We start from the raw sequence: 18,737 nt of genomic DNA on the forward strand, positions 1-18,737 counted from the left end.
GGAATAAGGGGCCCGGAATTAAGGTGGGCTTCTATTTGGCAAGTGAGGATGGTCATCTCTTCATAAGTGAGACACATAGTTTCCATGACTCGGCGAAGGCGGTACTTGAAGGACTTCACGCCAACCTTCAATAATCTGCTGAAGCGCGGTGCTCCAGGAGGGATGAAGAGCCATGTTATTACTTCTTGAGTTCCTGACTTCCGTTTGCTGTTGACAGGACCTATTCACTGTACGAATTTCTCGATCCACTCCAGTCTTTTGTGCAGTTCTTGAATCAAGTAATCCTGATGAGGGTTCCGGTGTATGGGACCCTCACCAGGATTACCTGATTGAAGAACTGGAAAATCCAAAGAAAAACAGCTGGATTTGTTCTGGGCGATTTCCGACAAAAGAGTAGCGTTACAAAAATATTGCAAAGTTCGGGCTGGGAAGACTTGGGAGAAAGGAGACGAGCTGTTCGACTAAGTGGTATGTTGCGAGCTGTTAGTGAAGAGATGGCGTAGAATGACATCAGTAGACGAATAAGTTTGAGTGGTGTCTTAAAAAGTAGGAAAGAGCAAAATATGAAGATAAAGTTGGAATTTAAGAGGACAAATTGGGGCAAATATTCGTTTATAGGAAGGGAAGTTAGGGATTGGAATAACTTACCAAGGGATCTTCAATAAATTTTCAATTTCTTTGCAATCATTTAAGAAAAGGCTAGGAAAACAACAAATAGGGAATCTGCCACTTGGGCGACTGCCCTAAACGCAGATCAGTACTGATTGACTGGTTATTGACTGATTGAACGAAGTTTGTCCCATTGTCGCTGTGTATGGACTGGCATCGGTCACGACGTGAGAAAAATCTCTTCATTGCCGCTAGGAAGGCGTGGGTTACATTCTCAGAGCCCTGGGACTGGCGAACAGACTCTGTGCTTTGTTGTGACTCTCTAGTGCAGGGCCTCTCAAACGCCCAAAATCTCACGCGTGCAGATAGAGGCGCAAGAGCTCCGTGCACTGTGCATCGCTGCCGCTCGGCATGGCTCGGATCAACGCTTCGTCTCTGGGCTACTCGGCTAATTTTTTTTTTTTGCTAGGGGCTTTACGTCGCACCGACACAGATAGGTCTTATGGCGACGATGGGATAGGAAAGGCCTAGGAGTTGGAAGGAAGCGGCCGTGGCCTTAATTAAGATACAGCCCCAGCATTTGCCTGGTGTGAAAATGGGAAACCACGGAAAACCATTTTCAGGGCTGCCGATAGTGGGATTCGAACCTACTATCTCCCGGATGCAAGCTCACAGCCGCGCGCCTCTACGCGCACGGCCAACTCGCCCGGTCTACTCGGCTAAGCTCGGCTCAACTCGCCTATGCTCGGCTCAAGTCAGCCTGGATTTGGAGCGCTACGGCGCAAGTGGGGCAGAGGGAGACAGGCGTGAGGAAAGAGAGAGTAAGCGCTATTGCTCCAAATCGAGGAGTGGGGGGTCTGCACTCTGTTCGACCAAGCCAAGTCGTCTCTTGCACCGTGCACAGTGCATGCACCACGCGCATGCACCACGCGCATGCACCCTGAGAGGCCCTGCTCTAGTGTCTGGGGTGTTGAATGCAACCTACTCCTTGTTGTGGTTATCGTGTAATGACGTATTCGATAATGGAGGGAAATCAGCATTATTTAGTTGTCTGTGCTGTTCGCTGTTTTGGTCAACTGACTCACGAGTCTCCTTATCGTGCTCGTGACCCAACACAACATCGCTCATTTGCCTTGGGGCCGGTTTGATATTGCTCTCATTGTGTCGGAGTGTCTAAAGTGATCAGGAGAGTTGCAATAAAAACGATGATAGTAGAAGTCGTACGCCAACATGCAGCATACGCCTGTGCTCTTGTTCAACAGTCAACTTCGTAACGTGGTGATGTGCTGGCAGTATCGCTTGATGCATTTGTTCATACAGTATGTTGGCTTTTTCGTGTCTTCCTCCCGCTCTCAAGATATTAGTATTGTCTAACATCGGATTAAAATATTTCAATTTGCTCTTGCTCTGAATAGGATTCCTGGACTGCAACTGATGTATTTCCTTAGAGAACGATGCCAACTGAGTTATTTGTGTGCAGTGGGGAATTGAGTTGGTGACCTCTAGAAGGGATAGTGCATAGTCCTGCACCCTCGAGTTGTCTTGCAATTTCATGCAAAACTTAGGCAGTATGCTACAACACGCTGCAGTTTGGTAAGCTTGGAAAGGCGGATGATAATACACAGTTAAAAAAAGGGAACATGTTTTGTAACGTCTGGTATGTGAACGTTAATTTGGTAGGTGGGGTTGCAATGGTCGTACAGCATACCTTGAGACCTTATCTACTCAGGGTATGTCAAATCGAAGTTATACTTAAACTTTAGGCGTAGCCATGCGTTAAACTGTCAGGTGACCCCTGAAAAAAAAGTGAATGGCGGTGCGTCCGTGTTGCATGGGTGGCTATGTTGCTAGAAAATAGAACTCAGAAAATTAGAGTAGGCGAAGCTTTATCTGTCCCTGTAATAATTAAGAGAGGAATTCCTCAGGGTAGTATTATTGGACCTTTAAATTTTCTTATATATGTCAATGATATGTGTAAAGAGGTGGAATCAGATATAAGGCTTTTTTGCAGATGATGTTATTCTGTACAGAGTAATAGCCTACATAAGTTACAAGATTGTGAAAAACTGCAAAATGCTAGTTGCTTTACGTCGCGCCGACACAGATATGTCTTATGGCGACGATGGGACAGAGAAGGGCTAGGAGTGGGAAGGAAGCGGCCGTGGCCTTAATTAAGGTACAGCCCCAGCATTTGCCTGGTGTGAAAATGGGAAACCACGGAAAACCATTTTCACGGCTGCCGACAGCGGGGTTTGAAGCTACTATCTCCCGAATACTGGACACTGGGCGCACTTAAGCGACTGCAGCTATCGAGCTCGGTAAACTGCAAATTGACCTCGATAATGTTGTGAGATGGACAGTAGGCAAAGATATGATAATAAACGGATATACAGTCAGGTTGTGAGTTTCACAAATAGGAAAAGTCCTCTCAGTTTTAATTACTGCGTTGATGGAGTGAAAGTTACTTTTGGGGATCATTGTAAGTACCTAGGTGTTAATATAAGGAAATATCTTCTTCGGAGTAATCACATAAACAGAATTGTAAATAAAGGGTTCAGGTCTCTACACATGGTTATGAGGATATTTAGGAGGAAGTAAGGATGTAAAGGAGAGGGCATATAAGTCTCTGGTAAGACCCCAACTAGAGTATGGTTCCAGTGTATGGGACCCTCAGCAGTGTCGCAGTGTCTAGTACGACGGTCATGACTTCAGCAACCTGGCTTCGAAGATCACTATCAACGATTTTAGCAACTCTTTTGGTGTTCGTTGTTCTAACGTTGATGGGTTTGTATCATTCTCCAATGGCTGCAAACTTTTGCCCTTTATAGCGCGTATCCTGTACACAAACAAATTTCACACGTCAGCTTTTGAGTATATCGACATTTCACGGGTGTGGCCTGTCAGTGTTCCGGTATTCTAACATTTATATTGGCAACACAAAATGGTCTTTCATAGGTTCCTAAGTTTATTCCGCTTCTTAAGTTTATTCTGCTTATGAATCAGTAGCCCTCGCTAACTCGGCGCGTTGGACGGGCGATACCATCGCGTGTCGCTTTTAGGCGATGCACAAAACTTATTAACAAACGTTGATGAAGCACATTAATTTTTGATCCATAGTTGCTACACAAAATGACCAGTCGTCCTGTCGCCACAGCCTGAAATCAGGTTAAAATCGTCCGATCCTGATATGGAGTCCAGTCGAAGTTCGCAGCCGCCCGCTTCATGTCAGGGACTGCTGCAGTTTTCAGTCAGGGCTGCTTTCCCTTAGCTTTTGGGGAGTCAAACCCGAAGGACAAGGCAGTGGCATGAAACATTTCTAGCTGCTCCACAGGAGATCAGACACTACTTGACGTCTTCCGGTGTCATTTTCTCTACTGAAGGACCATTGCTCTCCAAGAAGGTTCGTCCTCTTCAAGCCGTTGACCCTCTTTCGGTCACTCGGGGTTGAGTCGCCGGCTGTGTGGTCTTATTCCTAACCGTATCTGGGTAAAAATTCTCGTAAGACAGAATAATAATAATAATAATAATAATAATAATAATAATAATAATAATAATAATAATAATAATAATAATAATAATAATAATAATAATAATAATAATAATAATAGTGAATTTTACACGTCCGCCTCTGTGGTGTAGTGGTTAGTGTGATTAGCTGCCATCCCCGGAGGCCCGGGTTCGATTCCCGGCTCTGCCACGAAATTTGAAAAGTGGTACGAAGGCTGGAACGGGGTCCACTCAGCCTCGGGAGGTTAACTGAGTAGAGGTGGGTTCGATTCTCACCTCAGCCGTCCTGGAAGTGGTTTTCCGTGGTTTTCCACTTTTCCTCCAGGCAAATGCCGGGATGGTACCTAACTTAGGGCCACGGCCGCTTCCTTCCCTCTTCCTTGTCTGTCCTCTCCAATCTTCCCATCCCCCACAAGGCCCCTGTTCAGCATATCAGGTGAGGCCGCCTGGGCGAGGTACTGATCATCCTTCCCAGTTGTATCCCCGACCCAGAGTCTGAAGCTCCAGGACACTGCCTTTGAGGCGGTAGAGGTGGGATCCCTCGCTGAGTCCGAGGGAAAAGCCAACCCTAGAGGGTAAGCAGATTAAGAAGAAGAATTTTACACGAATGCATTCTAAACTATTTCAGAAAAACATGTTTAAGAAAGACATTGGTGTTCTAAAATGAAAAGAGATCAACGCACCGAAGAAGTACTACACATAATGTATAATTAAAATACACTACATAAATTAATTGAATAAATAAACAAATAAGTAAATAAACAAAGTATTAGTACTACAATTGATGTTTTACTTGTTTTAGCTTTGGAAACGCAGGATACAACTGACGATGGAAGTGGAATAAAATCCCTCTCTCAATCGTCTTGGAAATCTTTTACTTAGTTTCCGAGCATACGTAATAATTGAGGAACAATGGAAAACGGAATCTAGGATGGCTAAAATTGGGATACAAACCCACTTTTCTTTCAAGATGTCCTCAAAATATTACTTTACTGTATATTCTGTTCCAACACCTGCACCAGGACTGAAAACTAGCGATAGTTACAAGAGGGCAAGTCACTTTCCAATTTCTCCAGTGTGAAAGTATATATATATTTTCAACACGAAGAAGTAAAAATGATAAGTGTTTCCTGATAGTAAGTGGTTGTTATATACGATGTGTATCAAGACATCGCCCACATACAGTAAGTTGTCGGAGTAGTGTCCTGAACTAAGAAGTTTGTTTGCTTGCCTGCCTCACTTTTTCTGAATGCGTTACCCGCAGACGTGATCTACATGAACAAAGTTAGTGCTGTATTTCTTACGTGTCTTGCTCAATTGGTCTTCCTCTCGGGACAAAAACCTTGGAGGGTCTCATCTGCATTCAGCTCCAACGTAGATTGCTTGATTACGATTGCGGCGCCTAGCGTCGAGCCAATTTATTGATGGAGCGCCGCTTATCTGACCAGGATATAATGGGCCATGAGCATCAGCTTGTGGATAAGCAAGCACATATCACTGGTTCAGCTGAGATGATAACAAGCCCCTTATCGTGTTCTAGAGTACAGATTTGCATACGTTAGCGATATGAACGAAGCAGGGAATGAGCTTTGAAAATCTCAGTTATATCGACTGTTAGCTTGGAGAATTAGTGCCGGTGCTTCAGAAAGCGTGAAACAGACATGCACAAGAATATGAATTCCCCCAGAGGGAAAGTTTCTCACTTTCTGAGGTTTAATATCGTTAGTTCTCCGTTCATGGGTGTTCATGAGAGATCTGGTTTAAAAATAGAAGAGTAATTCTATGTTCTGAAATTCGAAATATAGATGAGAAAAATGGTTACTGTATGTGCAATTCACAGAGAGTGCTTATTTGAAAATATTTATGACGAAAAAGACCTACCAATCACAAATCACCTAGTTATGTCAGTTAAAACAAGCAGATATACAGTTGCCAAAGCCATATGATTAAATAAAGGTTCGTAGTTGGATCCAATCCATAAATGATCGTTTATCGTTTAAATAAAATTTAATGATTGAATTACTTTATCTTTCTGCAGATGGGTTATCCCTAGTGACATTTGTGTATCTTGTCAGAAAATGAGGATGTGTTATCGTGATAACGACTTGTTTGACAACCTTTTATGCTGCCGAAATTACCATTGTTATATTTTGAATTTCGCCATTCTTTCTCGGTCATTATACTTAAGGACATAGAGAGAATCTTCATGTCTGCGACTGATAACCATGGATATATTCCCTATTACTTAATTTAACTGTCATCTCAGTCTTCTTAAATGTAAGTGTAAGAACACACAGACCTGTGTAAGTAAAGAACAAGCGGAATTAGGTCGCCATTGAATTCTTTCCATAGAGTTATAATGTTGGTATTCTTGCTTTTTACTTATCAATCATTTGTACGGTGCTTTAGTAATGAAGTAAGGATCTTTATTAATGGATCTGATTGACATCCAGCGCTTACTTCAGTCAAGAAGTTTCAGTAACCGTGCCAAATTTTACTTGGACCTATGCAAATTTATTTTTTACTAGCAGTTCCATCCCTCCTTGAAACATGTGTTAATTTTTCAAAGGAGCCAATTTTACCGTTTAGCTGAGATGAGTGGCGGTAGAAAAGACAGCACACATCATTAATCAGTAGTCAATAGATGTAATGTTATTATCGATTGCCCTGATCTGGCTTCTGAGCTTTCGTAACCTGGAGGGGCAGACGGCTCGTGGGATACAATGCCTCCAATAACGACTTCACCGCCGAACAGTATCTGAGGGTAGCCTGCGATAGGTTGAAAGCCCGCTACGACATGCTGGCCAAATTTATGGGCATCCAAGAAAGTGACCGGGTCTGGGTGTACCGTCCAGTGCGGACAAAATGGGAAATCACCGAAGTTCCAGTCGCTATGGGAGGGCCAATATACTGTCCTCACCAGGATCAACGATGTCGTCTATAGGATCCGGCGGCCTCCTAAAGGAAAGATTACAGTTTCCATCTGGATCACCTCTCGCCGTATCGTGGACAAGCTCGGGACGAGCAGCCTTAAGGTGAGGGTAATGTGACGGTGTACGTCATTTTGTATAAGATCTTGGGGAGGAGCAAGATGACTCGGCTCCCCCTTGGAAACCGCCGACATCACTACCCTGATATTGATTGCCACGCGCCAGCCAATCGGGAACGAGTCAGGTGCACACAGCCAACCCCCTCTGCCGCTACTCTGTCATCTCGATTAAGGCCTCCCTACGGTGGGAGAAAGGCCTAGAAAATGAACCCAGATATCGAGAGGACTCTTTTCGCGAATTATATGGAAGGAGCCGGCTTCCCTATTGTAGGCGGGTCGGACGAGCTGAAGTGGTTCAGTTCTATCAGTGGTTCAGTTGGTACTGTTTTGGAGTTGAGTTTTTCAAATTATTCATATATCTCATGACTTTAATTATTTTTAGCATTTGGCAAATTGTTCATCCTCCCTGGCCTTTTTTTCTAATGTATTGAGGCCGGCACTTGATGTAGATTTGGCCCAGTTTTACGGCCGTATACTCTTCCTGACGCCAACCTTATGTGAAGGGATGTGTTCACTATTGCGAATTTCTGTAGTGGTTGGTAGTGTGGTGTGTTGTGTGTAGATGAAGAAAAGTGTTACGACGAGCACAAACACCTAGTCCCAGAGTCAGAAGAATTAACCATATACAATTAAAATTCTCTACCCAGCCAGGAATCGAACCCCGAGCCCACTGATTCGAAGGCCTTCGAGCTGATTATTCAGACAAGGAGTTGGATTAGTGATTAGCGAGTTGATAATGTGAAATATAACCATCTTAAAATATACATCCACCGGATGAGCAAATTGTTTCGGAGAGATTATTTCTGAGCGACAAAGGTGAGAGACAGCCTTGAGCATTTTTGAGAACTTCGACGAACTTCCAATCTTTATGTGCTTTCCTTGAAAGCAACACATGACACCATTGCTGTTGCCAATGTGATCCAATTTTCGCCGCGGGGTAATATAAGCAATATTCTATCATACACTTTTGGTATAGTCTGTTGCCTAGATAGATTACTTCTAGACGATCTTTCTGTTGTCGGAAGAACAGGAAGTGGAAGTCTCATACATACCGGTGTACATTACAGGCATGTTATCTGACACAATTATTTTCAGAGTAATTCGCAAAGAATATAAATTTTCGGTTCAAATTATTCAGGACGTCCATAACCCCAGTAAAGGAGGGGGCCATTTTTCGTCCCCTTATTAGATTTGGACTTGTAGAAATTCAGGAATATTATGGACAAAGCTAGAAATTGGTATATATTTTAACAGGAACGCCCGTACCTTAGCTTTATCGGAGAGCATGGGTTGACGCTAGGGCGTGAATGCTATGAACCACAGAGAGAAGGGTATTTGAATAAGTTCTTTTGAAATTTAAGTCTTTGGTTATTCAAGTTAGACAAGAAATATATCACCTTTTACTGATGTGGGGGATGGATTTGAGAAAGTCCGAACAGTGGTTGGAAGTGACGTTGTCTCTCAGCATCGGCGTCGGCGATATCCCGCGTTGCCGGACTTCTTCCCCCTCACCATGGATCACCCCTCAGCACCATGTCACCACGTTATCCCACGGCGGTTGACAGGCCTTGAAGATCCGATGAGGATCGGGATTGAACCCGAAAGTCTAACGCCTGATGATTGATTACGTGCAATGTGGAATTATTGATTTAGCATTTAATTCCACGTCGGTTCCATGAAGGTAGTAAAGAAGTGTATAGGAATCGCACAGAATATCAACGAGATCTGGTACGACATTTCTTTACTGCATTGCACATTTTGCGAATTAGTACCCTCACTGAATATTACTACTTAACACAATTCGTAGAATTTACAAGTTCCACAGTTCATAACGAAAGAAGAACATTAACACAGTTCAGCATAAATGAAGTGATTGTTGTTCGATGCACTTGTCGACGTAACTCAAGTTAATGGAACAACACAGTTTATATTGAGAGAAGATTAACACAGCTCAACATAAATGAAATTATTGTCATTCGATGCACTGTTCTACTGCATTGTCATTCGATGCACTGTTCTACTGGACCAAGCCTACTTAGCGAACACAGTTCAAAAACCTCGAGTTTATTCTGTCACTAAGGCACAGTTTCATGAAAATAAATTTTGTTATGAAAGCACAGTTTTTACGAAATAAATTAAGTCATTAAGGCACAGTCACATGGAAATAAAGGCATGATTATAACGTTATCAGCATAGTTTGAAGGAAAGAAATTAACACTGTCGAAGAAGTGAACGACACAGTCTTTAGAAAGTATTATGGTACTGCGAAAGACTGACATGAGTCAAATAGTCTCGATTGTAACTGAACTGTCACTTCCCCGAATATCTACAATAACACGACCATAAACTATTATGTGGCGAGTCCGTCCAGTTTATGCAAGTTAATAATAATTTATGATTATTCGCTCGGAGAATTTAGTCCCGTTCTCAAGAATATTAATTACTCGAACTGTTCAAGTTTTAATGCACAAGTCTATCAGCTGTTGACGACTCAAAATATTATATCACTTCCTATCTCGTACAAAAGTATAGTTCAAAGTTTCCATCTTCGAAAATTAGAAATTCTACGTCCACAGATGCGAACACTTGTACTTTCCGTAAACACAATTACCGTCGGCAGTCTGCCGAACAGAGTAATGATCTCTGACCGATATCTTCCACAGCTGGCCCGCACACCGTGGCAGCTAAGAATACACACAGATACTGATTTATGCTAACTCAACTAGCTCCTTTTATACCCGTAGTCCGGGCATCGAGGCTTCTGATTCGCCAATCTTCTACCTTCTATTTCTCAGCTGTCCCACCGCCGATTTTAATGAAATTTGGTATTATACCCTCCGTTGTTATGGGATGCACGATGGTGTGATTGAAATTTTAGTATCACATTCGGTTCTGGAAATCATGAGATGGAAGGAATTGAATGTTCGATGGCTACGTCATATGTGCTTGGTTGGCTTACCATCAGCGAGCAGGTTGCGTGCATAGCTGCTACATCCGTTACCTGCGCGTACAGCGGTCTTTTCGAATCTCTCGTACAGCAGTTTTTACGAGTTACGCTTGTATGCATCTGAAATACTTTGATAATGAATGTCGCATTGACATTCCCGTTTCAATATATTACTGAATATGTTCTCCACTTACGGGCAAGCTACAGTGAAACTGTTATAACGTAAAGTAGTCAATATTCGACATAAACGTAAACACTACAAGTACTAAACTACCAAAAATGTGTTCGCAATTTCGTCCCCTATAAATTTATGAAAAGTAGGATTAATTTTAAATATTTTACCTTTCTAATCTTACTACACTCTTTTTCTATAATGGAGTACTTGAAGGCCATTTATACCATGAAATATGTTTTCTTGGTATTCTTTTTAACGTAGTCTTTCTGCATTGCTTGTAGGATGTTAAACGCTTTACTTACACGTTTGTGACCCATTATCTTGTCCCTTACTGACTTAATAGCCTTATTATCCCACTGCTTGCGTTTCCCCATCTGCAAATCATAATAATAATAATAATAATAAACTTCATAAATAACAAACAAAATGAAGGGGGACGCCAACCACCTCACTGTTGGGATTACACGTCAGGAACTACACCACACGGCTGAAATGCAGTCCATACATATATCAGTGTTTACTCTAGGAATAACAAGCTCTTAATTTTAACGCTGCACTACCTCAGCTCCTTGTACACGGAAAGCAAACGTGGTGAACCCAACCAGCTCTCACAACCAGACAACGGGATGAGGCTAAGCGAGTGTGCGCGGCTAAACATTAGGTACCAACCGTGCAAACTGGGGAATCCCTAGGGGGGCGAAATTAGGTGCGGGAACAGAATTTGGCCCCCCTATCTTATAAGAATACTATTCTCGATAATGCAAAACTGAGATTTCATTATTCTAATACCAGCTGCACCATCTGACTGTGTCGAACTTTAGCTTAACAGTTCAGCTAGTCAAGATTTGTTAATTGGGCTCTGCAGACGAGCAAGTTCGTTATAAAAATTGCAATCAAGAGAGCAACAGCAGGATAGCTCTCAGTTAAGTTCGTTTGTTAGTTAGAGCTCGTTAGTTTACAGTATGTCGCCTTGTCTTCTCTGATGATGAGGAGAGGGGGCAAGATCAATGCAATTAGGTGGTAATGAATGAAGGCAAGAGGATGATCATCTAGTGACGTAAAAGAATAGCAAGTAGGTGTCTTAATTATCTGACGTGCATGAACGAACTCACTTATTTACCTTCGTGGGGAGAGGAAGATACAAGCGGAAGGATAACTTTGATTTAGAATATCCTTCTCAATTTACCTACTATCTGTGTGCAGTAGGTCCTGTTACCCAGATACTTTTTTCTGTAGTGTATACATCGCTCCTTGAATAGTGACTGGATGAATTCTTATAGATATACTGTTAGCGATTGAATATACTTCAAAACATATGGGATAACATAAGGTTACCAGATTCTGAAATCTAAAAATGCTGATACATTTCTCTCATCAACGAACTCCAAGTACCAACTTCGGAATTTATATCACACACCGGCTTCTGAAACTGTATCACTAGACCTCATTTTCTTTAAGTTAGCTTAACAGTTCAGCTAGTCAAGATTTGTTAATTGGGCTCTGCAGACGAGCAAGTTCGTTATAAAAATTGCAATCAAGAGAGCAACAGCAGGATAGCTCTCAGTTAAGTTCGTTTGTTAGTTAGAGCTCGTTAGTTTACAGTATGTCGCCTTGTCTTCTCTGATGATGAGGAGAGGGGGCAAGATCAATGCAATTAGGTGGTAATGAATGAAGGCAAGAGGATGATCATCTAGTGACGTAAAAGAATAGCAAGTAGGTGTCTTAATTATCTGACGTGCATGAACGAACTCACTTATTTACCTTCGTGGGGAGAGGAAGATACAAGCGGAAGGATAACTTTGATTTAGAATATCCTTCTCAATTTACCTACTATCTGTGTGCAGTAGGTCCTGTTACCCAGATACTTTTTTCTGTAGTGTATACATCGCTCCTTGAATAGTGACTGGATGAATTCTTATAGATATACTGTTAGCGATTGAATATACTTCAAAACATATGGGATAACATAAGGTTACCAGATTCTGAAATCTAAAAATGCTGATACATTTCTCTCATCAACGAACTCCAAGTACCAACTTCGGAATTTATATCACACACCGGCTTCTGAAACTGTATCACTAGACCTCATTTTCTTTAAGTTCCTTGGTACTATATAAATAATCAAACATATGCTTGATTGTAAAATTATACGAAGAAAAAATGTACTTATCGGCGATATGACGTCACACTTCGAAACTTAGTCACGATTTGCCCGGTATGAAGATGGGAAACCACTGAAAACAATCTTCAAGGTTGCCAACTACGGAGTTCGAACCTACAGCCTTCCGAATGTAAGCTAACAACTACGTGACCAAACTACTCAGCCAACTTGCTTGGTACTTCAATATGAAATACGCGAACAAATTATAGGATTTCCAAAAGTGCATGCGGATGGCTACTTTTATTGTAAAAAAGCAGTACGTCCGCTTAAATGCTGACATATGGTGAACCTAGGAGAACATTTTTTGTATTACCTGACAACAGAGAGTACCAATCGGATTATTTTGAGGTTATATTTTCAGTTTCCTGGCTATTTACCTTAGTAAGTTAACACTTCCAAACTTTCAGCTTATTTGGCCGCGTTTAGTGCAGACAGTACACGAGTATGTAAGCCTGTCTTCGAGGGTCGAGATTACAATGTGAACAGGAACTGAAAATTTGAAATGAACATGGGAACGTATCTTATTTATTTGATAGTACGAAGGTACACAGGCTGAGTCCAATTAAGTTCTTTCATGACATATAGACTTTAAACTTTAAATACACCAAACAAAAATAATAACAATAGTAACAATAATAGCTAAAAGTAAACTAATAAGCAGAACACAATTTAAAATTATTACTACAAATGAAAAACATAGTAATATAGGCTATACATCAGCCGTATAAAATTACTAAACAAGTTAAAAAAGAACACAAACAAAAAACAAAACTTATGAGTACCTAGCATTCCAGCAAAAAGGAATTTAATAATGATTTAGTAAAGAATAGCCTTTATTTGCTTATCAAACAACCTCGCACCAGCAAATAAATCAACTTGTGCACTAATTGAATTATAAACTGATAATGTTTTAACTAGTGGTGAATTAGAGTGATGAACGCTTCTAGATCTTGGGATGTGAAATAATACTTGCTCTCGTGATGTTACTTGTGATACGTGAAATGAGATGAAGGCAAGAGTAATTCTTAACAGTGCGCTGACCGCATAAGAAAACTCCAGCCAGTTCTTATCTCAGGGTAATTATCGTGGTTATATTTTGACGTAAATTCAGGAAGACGTCGACACGTAATCAAATATCTCGTCGATTTTTCATAACTATTGATTGACGTCTCCACCTAACGTATCGCTTCAAAATCGGAAATATATTTTAGCAAGCTATGAATAACACCTCAATATATCTTAATTAGCATTATTGACAAAATGTGATGGATAATATAAGAATGTGAAATAAATGGATTGAAGATCCAAAATTAAGCAATTAATTTGATTTTAAGAGATCATTAATTGGCATATCATTGTTATATTCGTTGCTTGTTACATTACTTTCTTATTGAAATGAACTAATGTTCCATTCTCACATTACGTTTCATAAACAAAAGAGAACAATGGAATAATTGCAATTTTTTTGCTAGTTGCTTTACGTCGCACCGACACAGATAGGTCTTATGGCGACGGTGGGACAGGAAAGGGATAGGAGTGGGAAGGAAGCGGCCGTGGCCTTAATTAAGGTACAGCCCCAGCATTTGCCTGGTGTGAAAATGGGAAACCACGGAAAACCATCTTCAGGGCTGCCGACAGTGGGGTTCGAACCTACTATTTCCCGAATACTGGATACTGGCCGCACTTAAGCGACTGCAGCTATCGAGCTCGGTTAATTGCAAATAATCGTGGTTAAAAATTTGGTTAAGTTAAGCAATTAATCTTATGACTAAAATATTCTTGATCATTGTAATGGTTTCCCTTATTTCTTAGGTCAGTTACTTTCCTTCATTTATATACGTCGTTTCATAAAAATTAGCATAAGGATAAGGATTGGTTTCATATCTGCTTAGGAAACATAGGCTAATATTCATTTAAGAATATTACTTGTCATTGCATCATGTGTCAATATAGTCCCCAACTTAAATAAAATATACATCATAAATAACCAAACAAATTCTCGACTACATTGAAAATGCAACATATGACCTTACGCTGCTCAACTAAATATTAGGGAATACCATGGTTAACGATATCAAGTGACTTATTCAATTGAAATTACTGGTAAGAAGTAGCATTATCTACTCATAACTATCAAAACCTACCATAATTAATATTTCAGAATATGTGACTTTATGGTAGGAATACTATGTTGGAAATCATTTAAATGAATAATTCTCCTCATCATGACTCATTTCGATGATCTATTCCTGCCACACTATTATATAAGTATCACGTCATGTTGTCATTATTGTATGATATGGATCCTCAATCAAAGAAACATTGTTACTGCTTTATAAATACAATTGATCCGAGCTCGCGTTAATATTATCTACTTTCTCTTCAAATATTTCAATTACATTCATTATATCATCGTACAGCATACTCTTTCAATTCCTTCATTATCATTCTCATATTACGTCGTTTCATATCTCTATCTTCCCATTTCACAACATATCTCTTCCAATTATATCAAATAGTCATCTCATATAACTTATATCAACGCGTAAATAACTTCATTCTTAATTAAATATGTCATCGGATCACAAACTTCATATTCAACATCAACATACCTTCCATTTGCCTTCATATCCACATCTAATGTCATTTCAATTATTTATGACAACATATAACCTGCACACATTAAAGTAATCTCCTACCTTTCATCTAAAATCCTACATTATTCTATTCCTAAACACTTCATGTACATCATGGCATATTCCGATACGGCTCTTTGATATCATTGAAATAACACTATCACATATTTAAGTCACTTTCCCTAACCAAAGATGGTCTTATTACGAAGAATATCTATTTACATCATATTATCGACAAATTATTATGCCACTCGCGAGAAACTGATGTAAGTTGATTAATTTCGAAGACACAATCGCCCCATCATCTATTCATCAAATGCAAGCAATCTACAATACATATTATCTAGCAATTTTATTGAATTCTCTGTCCGGCTCCATGGCTAAGTGGTTAGCGTGCTGGCCTTTGGTCACAGGGGTCCCGGTTTCGATTCCCGGCAGGGTCGGGAATTTTAACCATAATTTGTTAATTCCACTGGCACGGGGGCTGGGTGTATGATCTTCATTTCATCCTCATTACGACGCGCAGGTCGCCTAGAGGAGTCAATTCAAAAGAACTGCACCTGGCGAGCCGAACTTGTCTTCGGACACTCCCGGCACTAAAAGCCATACGCCATTCCATTTTCATTGAATTTTCTACGAATCTTATCGTTTTCCTTTAGCCATCGGGATTATGTTGTTTCTTGTTCGCCATCAGCAGCTGTGGTTAGTCTCCATGGTTCACCGATAGCCATCGAGACGTTGTCGGGAATGTCGCTCACTGCTGCCGTCATCTTAGCTGGACTGATCCCGGAAAGTTGGGCCCATCTTCCCCTTAGAGACTCATGGCGGGCTTGTCTTGCGCAATTAGAAGAATCAAATACACAGATGACATCAGCTGAAACATGATATCGTAGTCAAAGCCTTCTAACATTAGTATGTCATTAATAGTCAAGTTTAATATAGGCTTTTCTTCTTAAATTAGGCAGACCTCCAAAATGTCTACTGTAGCCTTAATTTCTTATATTCACATCAACTGCTAAATGAATTGATCTTTATAACTGTTGCGTTGGATATAATTTCTCTTCTCTGAGCCAAGGCCTAGTCTTTGCCCTCTTAGCGTTTGGCTTATTCAACTCTTGCTTTATCTTACGTATTTGAGGAGAATATTTTATTAATGACGTATGTATCTAAGTTCTTTCTTCACTTCTATATAATTATCAAATTTATATGGCGTGGCTTGCTTGTTGATTGATTGCGTCCGCTTTCTAGAAGTGTCTATTCGTTTGTAATTTTTTTAAATAGTGTTAGCGTTAACAATTCGAACTCTATTTTGTCATATGCACCGCCATCGTGATCGTGACCGTTTCGTCTTTGTGCGATACCGTATTTCGTTGACATTTTATAACTTTATGCGTTGTATTTAATTTCATTACCGTAATCGCATGCAAATCGACTCTACCAAATTACTCCTAGATCTATGAAATGGCACAACAGTCAATTTTTCTATTCAGAATTTTCCTCACTATGTGTAACGAAATTAATGTTTACCTGTTTTTCAAAGACGTGAAATTGAACAAATTTCTTAAATAGTGGGTTGAAATGTCAAATGGACAAAATACATTGAACGTTTTATGATACAAATATCATAGAAATTTATTTTGTACAGTCTCAATGTGACGCGTGTAGTCCTTATAAAGCGGGTCCCAGATTATTGCCGATGAATCTTCTAATTTGCTTCGTACTAAAATATACAACTTAACAATAAATTCAGGTTGAGTAAGTAGTCTGGAGTTTCTAATAATAAAACCGTCCGACTAGTTGGCTGAATAGTCAGTGTACTGGCCTTCGGTTCAGTGGGTCCCGGGTTCGATTCCCGGCCGGGTCGGGGATTTTAACCTTCATTGGTTAATTCCAATGGCTCGGGGGCTGGGTGTTTGTGCTGTCCCCAACATACCTGCAACTCACACACCACACATAACAGTATCCTCCACCACAATAACACGCAGTTACCTACACATGGCAGATGCCGCCCACCCTCACCGGAGGGTCTGCCTTACAAGGGCTGCACTCGGCTAGAAATAGCCACACGAAATTAAATTAAATAATAAAACCAAGCATCTTGTTAGATAGATTCATTACATTTGCAATGTGGCCATTAAAAGTTAATTTGCTGTCGAAAATAATTCCTAAATCATTAACAGACGTTACAATTTCAAGTGTTGTTTCACCAATATAAGATGTCGGATTTATATTTTCCTTTTTCCTGGTAAATACCACAACTTTAAATTTCTTAACATTTAGGAATAATTTGTTTCTATCACACCATAATATAAAAAAATTAATATCCTGTTGCAAATTATTCACGTCACTGCATTTATATATGGTCTTATATAACTTTACGTCGTCATCAAACAACAAACCATCAAAGTAACGAATTATTCCAGGCAAGTCATTAACCATAATGAGAAATAGGAGAGGCCCAAGAGTGGACCCGTGTAGCACACCAGAAAAACTAACAAAATGATGTGAAATTTCACTTTTGAAACAAAAAAATTGTTGCCCATATTTTAAATAGGAACTTAAATAGTTGAAGTAATGGTTTAGAATCTCCAAACTGATGCAGCTTTGTCAAAAGAGTTTTGTGATCCAGTTTATCAAAAGCCTTTTTTTAGATCAATGCATATTACATTGATTATTCTATTTGTGTCTAATGATTTTTAAATCTTTTGTGTAAAACCCAGAAAGTTAGTAATGGCAGATCTGTCGGGCAGGAAGCCATTGTGATAGCTCTACCTTAACATGGTCATACATCTTAGAATACAGTATGTGCTCATATATCTTTGCTATAGCATTAATTACTGAAACAGGGCGATAGTTTGCTATCATCTCTGAGTTCCCTCCCTTTAGGATTGGAGTAATTTTTTGCCATTTTACACTTTTCCTGGAAGCAGGATGTCTTTAAAGAAGGATTGAACTTGATGGTTCATTGAGCAACCAGTATGTCAGCACAGCCCTTGATTATGTATGGTGGAATGCCATCAGGTCCGCTGGATTTCTTAGTTTTTAACTTTTTATTAATTACTGTTCTTACTTCATATACCAGTATGTGAGTAATATTCATTTTATCGAACCTGGTAAGAACAAAACTTGATTCAAAGAAAAATGTTCCACATTATAAGTAAAATCTGTGTTTACATACACCGATGAGAAATACTCGGCAAACCCGTCTGCAATGTTTCTAGGTGTATAACAATTTTCATTTAGTAGAAATGAGTTGTCACATGAACGTGATTCCCGGTTACTTTTAACATATGCCCAAAACTGACTAATATTACTCTTAACTTCATTTTCTAAATAATGAATATAAACAGCATAAGCCACATGTAAATTCATTTTCAGTTTCGACCGAATCTGTCTAAATTTCGTATCGTAATATATCGAAAATCTCCTTTTTATAGCACATTTATATTTTATTTTTATGGACTGAATAATATCACGCGTGAACCAAACTGAATATTTGGATTTTCGAATGACTTTCTGCTTTGGAACGCAGTTTTCGAAATATTTGTACAGCGATGTATAAAAAACATCAACAGCACGATCAATATTTTTAAAGGAATACAATAAACTCCAGTCAAAGTCTCGTGTGTTACAATGCAGCCGCAAAAAATCAG

The sequence above is a fragment of the Anabrus simplex genome, chromosome 1 (genome assembly GCF_040414725.1).
Source record: "Anabrus simplex isolate iqAnaSimp1 chromosome 1, ASM4041472v1, whole genome shotgun sequence".
NCBI lineage: Eukaryota > Metazoa > Arthropoda > Insecta > Orthoptera > Tettigoniidae > Anabrus > Anabrus simplex.